The sequence below is a fragment of the Petaurus breviceps genome, unplaced genomic scaffold, assembly GCF_028583685.1.
Source record: "Petaurus breviceps papuanus isolate PSGF00001 unplaced genomic scaffold, PetGlider_PUasm1.0 225, whole genome shotgun sequence".
Taxonomy (NCBI): Eukaryota; Metazoa; Chordata; class Mammalia; order Diprotodontia; family Petauridae; genus Petaurus; species Petaurus breviceps.
Window position 1 is genome coordinate 333,950 of NW_027185889.1, and position 5,634 is coordinate 339,583.

The following is a 5,634-nucleotide window of genomic DNA, read 5'->3' on the forward strand; positions in this document are numbered from 1 at the left end:
AATCACTTGAGTAAGTTTTATTACTTTTTCTTCTTAGCGATTTATTCTCCTTATTCTTTCCTCTAGAATTTTCATTTCATATTTTTCCCTTGCTTCATTTCTTCTAGGTATTCATGTAGTCTCTGAAGAAACTCTTCCCTTTTTACTTGAAATTGTTACAGAATTATTCTCTTCTTCTTTTGGAGGATCTCTAGATTTCTGTATGTCTATAGCTATATCATCTATATCTGGGTCCATATCTGTATCTATATCATCTATAGATACATTTCTCTATGCTGGTGTCTTTTCTTTGGTTAATTTGTCTTTTTATCTTTAGTTCCTGAATCAGGGATGTGTGCTAAGGTGAGTCTCAAATTCCTATTGTGTTTTTGGGTGTAGTGTTCAGCCCTGCTTGGTCTCCACCTGGTTTCCTTAACTAGCCTTCCCCCACCCCAGATCTTTAAGGGTTTTTTTTTTCCACTTTCAAAAACTTTCACTTTCATTTTTTCCACTTTCAAAAATGAAGACCCTTCCCTAGGTCAATCATGCCCAGGGATTCTGAACTGAAAAACAAAAGAGCATTTCACAACCTACAACCAGTCTATCTTCCTAGTATTATTGTTATAAATCATGCCCTTCCACATACCCTAACATTCCTTCTTGCTGTTCGAAGCGCCTGACCTACTATCACCTCCTATTCAAAGTCATTGACTTTGGATCCTTGCTTTGTCCTCTCCCCTAACTGATGCCTCTTGGAATCCCTAGTTTACTTAGACTCAGATAGAGTACTTCCTTCTTCAGGAAGTCTTTCTTGTTTCTCTCAACTGCTAGTACCCTCTGCCTTCCCCCAGATTAACTCAACATCTAATTTATATGTGTTCTGAGTCCCTGTATATTTGCATGATCTTTCCCATTGGAATGCAAGCTCCTTGAGGTCAGGCTCTATTTAATTTCATTAAATAACATTAAGGTAATTATTAAATGCTAGTCGATTGATTCTCAGGGGAGTAAAATGGCAGTGCAGGCAGGAATTACAGTCTAGAATTTTCCTTCTACTCCTTGGGTCTTGATTATTTCCAAATTCCTCACTCATAAATTAGAACCCTGTTTACTTTTGATGTTATAGCGGTGTCCTTTTCTAACCTGAGTCGTCATTAGGCTGCAAGTTTCTTGAATACAGAAACTGTCCTTTGTCTTTCTTTGTATCCCTAGAACTAAGCACCGTAATAAACAACTGACTAATAATAAATGTTACTAAATTAATAATAAAGTAATCAATAAATTATCATAGACTGACCATATTGGAACCATATGCAAATATAAAATATGAACAGTTTTGTTCTGTGTGATGTTTGGCATGTCCTTTGACCCCTATGGGCTTTAGTTAAATGAGGATTTGAACTCAATGGCTTCTAAGGTCCCTTCCAGCTCTCAAGTTATGACCTTAATTCTATACTAAATAAACCTAGTAGATGACCTTGAAGGTCCCTTGAAACTCTAAATGCTGTGTGTCCAAGTAGAAAGGTTAAAGAGATGACAAATGGTTGAGAATATTAACACTATACCTAGGATTAGATCCTTAAGGGGGAAAATGTTATTAACTGCCCTCTTTTTAAGGCTTCCAGGAATTCTCCTCTTTTCTGGTGATCAGCTACTCTGGAATTATTTACTGTTAGAGCCGTGAGTGTGAGAGACACTGTGGCAGTCACAAGATGTCAGAGGGAGTGCACATGACCTCTGAGGGGCAGGGGCTTGGAGATATGGAGGCCGACTCTGCCAGGCCGTAAAGGCCGACATGGCATTGAGTGCAGGGTCGTGGGGGCCGACTCTGCTGGGTTGGGAAAGGCCGATGTGGCACTGAGCGTGCCCCATAAACACGGACTCTTCTTAACACATACTCCTTTGCCCTGCACTTGGGAGAGTACACGATTGGCTCCCACATGACAGGTGACAAGGGGAGGGGGGAGGAGGTGCACATGGCTCTCTGAGGGATGTTGTTGGGACAGCTTTGCCTGGAGGTTAACGAACCAGGGATAAGGGAGTTTTGGGCGCAGTGACGCGACAGTGATACTCTGCATGGCAGTGCATAAAGGACTTCCGGGAAGAACATTGCTCCTTGGTCTCTTACAACATACTTGGGAAAGAACATGATTGGCCCCACAAGGCGTGCCCCGCAAGGCTTATAAATAGGGGAGATAGAGGAAGTTGAGTGAGTTCTGCAAGTTGAGTTAGTTCCAGTTTTGCAAGTTGAGGGAGTGAGTTGAGGGAGTTCAGTTAGTTCCAGTTCTGCCTGGAAGTGAGTTAGTTCCTGTGCCTGTTCCTGTGCTTGCTTGTGGTGCTGTTAAGTTATAACGAAATAAACAGCTTTGCATGATACTTTCCGGGTCCTGGGTGTTCTGTGGGGGTAAGTTCTTCTTGGAGACAAGAAGCCGGAGACATCCGAAGACCTGGTATAAGGTAAGACAAGGCTGGAATTGGGACTGGGAACCCAACAGTTGGTGCCCGAACAGGGACCTATATAAGGATCTTGTTCGGAAGACCCCACAGCCTTACTTAAAGGCTAGAAGCCTTAAGTAGGAAGCCCTAGGGAATAAAAAACAACATAGGACAGGCTTTGTACCTCCCAGTTGTTGGACCCATGGACACGGAGCTTTATGAGAGGCAGGTTTATAAACCAGTATGGACCAGAGAGGAAGGGAAAGCACCACCCCCTAATAAGGAAGTGAGCAAACTTTGAGCACAGGTGGAGGCGCTCACAGCTGCATTGGAAGTCTACTTAATTTTTTATTTTTTGCAATGTGGGCTGTCTTCTCCCCCACCACCTCCTCCTCAGTTCCCATCCTATCTAGGAGGGGATGGCACTACACTGACACCTAGTGGATTGGCTACAGAAAAAAAACAGGAAAAGCTACAAACAGTTTTAAAGGAAGTATTACAAGCCTTGTCTGAACAAGGGCTAATAGTAGCCCCAGAAAAAATACAGTCAGAGCCTCCTTTTAAATATTTGGGATATGTTTTAATGGATGTTGTGGTGAAGAAAGAGGCCCCAGAGATACAGCCTCAAAAATATAAGACCCTCAATGATTTCCAATGCTTAGTGGGGAGCATACAGTGGGTCAGGACTGCTGTGCCAATTCCTCCATCCATGATGGCACCTTTATATGATTTGTTAAAAGGAGATTCTGACCTGAGGTCCCCTAGGAGTTGGACTCCTGAGGCTTTAACAGCTTTGTCACAGATCCAGAAAGCTTTTAGGGCCTCCACAGTTAGATTGAGGGCAGGGGAAGAAGTGTATGTTACTTGCCTACAAGATGAGCCTCTGTTTGGAGCAATCTTTCAGAGTCATGGAATTATTGAATGGATATATCCTAAACATAGTGGAAAAGCTTTGGTTACTAAATTAGAACTTATAAAGGAATTTGTCATGGGGGCGATTCAAAGAGTTATTATGGTCACTGGACACCCACCAAAAATATGGATCAAAGGCTTAGTAGAGTCTATCCAGGCAGGGAAAGCTGATCATGTTTTGGATTTATTGCCATACTGTCTTCAAGGTTCTCCAAAGTTATCTATTTTAGCCCAGGTGTTTCAGCAGTTTGAAGTAACAATGCCACATTGTATTATTAGCAAAATTCCAGTGGGTGGCCCTAATGTCTTTACAGATGCCACTAAGCAAGGGAAGGCCAGCATTTATGAAGAATACAGTTAGTGTTGGACACACCCTTTAATTCCACTTAAAAAAATGAACTATGGGCTTTCATAAAAGTTATAGAGAAATTTCATCCCCCTTTTAATGTAGTAACAGATAGTCTGTATGCCTGTAATGCTATCAAAATGCTACCCGATACTTTTATTAATCAGGCAGCATCTAAGATCGGGAAACTGCTCCTGTTGGCGCAAGAACACCTATTTCAACTGAAGGCGCCTATATATATCATGCATATCCGTTCACATATGGCTGGAGAAGGACCAATATTTGAAGGGAATAAAGTGGCAAATGCTTTACTAGGATCAATATGGATAGGGACTCTTTCTCCCAAGGAAAGAGCTATAGCAGCACATAATAGAGTCCATCTGTCTGCACGATCATTAAGACACCTTTATGGTATATCCCGCCAACCTGCTGCTGATATTACTCATTGGAAGCAACAATTAATACATGCAACTGTTGATACACATTCTGGATTCCTTATGGCTTCCATACAACCTGGAGAAGCAGTTAAGCATTTAATTGCACATATGTTTTATTGCTTTAGTGTTGCGGGAGTCCCACATACTTTAAAAACAGATAAAGTACCCTCCTATACAGCCAAACGTTTTGCAAAATTTTGTGATGAATTTTAAATTCGCCATGTTTGTGGTATTCCATATAATCTGACAGGGCAGGCTATAGTTTAGAGGGCAAATAGAATGCTGAAAACAATTCTTCTTAAACAAGAAAAGGGAGAGAAGGATGATGTTGGGGTGAAACCCCAGAGAAAAGTGACGTAAACAGCATTACATATGGCAGTGTATACCTATAATTATTTAAAATTGGGGAACGATGACCTAACCCCTGCCTTAAAATTTTGGCATGTTATGCCCAAGCAGAGTACGCTGAGAGCAGGTATGCACATAAAAGAAGACAAAGAAAAGGGGAATCGAGTGGTGTGGAAAGATATGAAAGGCCAATGGCATGGCCCGGGGCGGGTTCTAGTGTGGGGACCAGGATATGCTTATGTTGTTCCAGATGGACAAAATGAAAAAGAAGGAAGTTGGGTTCCGGCCAGAAGGATCAGACCCTACTCCCAACAGCAGGAAGGAGTGAGAGAAGAAGAAAAAGAGGCAAAAGAGAGGCCCAGGTGCTCAGAAGCCACGGTGGTGGAGAAGAGGGAATAAATTCCCTGAGTGTGAACCTTGGATGATGCTTCTGGTGGCTATTTAACTTATCATTGGTTTTATTGCACTTCTCTGTGCTTTTTCTATTTTGCAGGCAAGCTTGCGACATGGCGGTCACCCGCAAAACAAGAAAAGGGAGATGATAGAGCCACTAGTATGAGAGACACTGTGGCAGTCACAAGATGTCAGAGGGAGTGCACATGACCTCTGAGGGGCAGGGGCTTGGAGATATGGAGGCCGACTCTGCCAGGCCGTAAAGGCTGACATGGCATTGAGCACAGGGTCATGGGGGCCGACTCTGTTGGGTTGGGAAAGGCCAACATGGCACTGAGCGTGCCCCATAAACATGGACTCCTCTTAACACATACTCCTTTGCCCTGCACTTGGGAGAGTGCACGATTGGCTCCCACATGACAGGTGACAAGGGGGTGGCCGGAGGTCATGCACATGGCTTTCTGAGGGATGTTGTTAGGACAGCTTTGCCTGGAAGTTAACGAACCAGGGATAAGGGAGTTTTGGGCTCAGTGATGCGAGAGTGATACTTTGCGTGGCAGTGTGTAAAGGACTTCCGGGAAGGACGTTGCTCCTTGGTCTCTTACAACGTACTTGGGAAAGAATATGATTGGCCCCGCAAAAGTTGAGTTACCGTGTTTCCCCGATAATAAGACCTATCCCGAAAATAAGCCCTCCCCTTACTGTGTAAGATTCCTCTAAAATAAGCCCTCCCCCAAAAATAAGCCCTATTGAGATTGCTACTGTAGTGAAGGTGATCCCCTG

The 5,634-nt window shown here is 43.1% G+C and overlaps 1 long non-coding RNA gene across 1 annotated transcript; it reads left to right on the plus strand.

The window, feature by feature from the left end:
* The first annotated feature begins 2,191 nt into the window (after nt 1-2,191).
* Nucleotides 2,192-4,876, plus strand: LOC138166590 (uncharacterized). The gene is made up of 2 exons (XR_011169638.1): nt 2,192-2,436; nt 4,709-4,876. It is a non-coding gene; the product is annotated as an uncharacterized lncRNA (long non-coding RNA).
* Nucleotides 4,877-5,634: the final 758 nt, after the last annotated feature.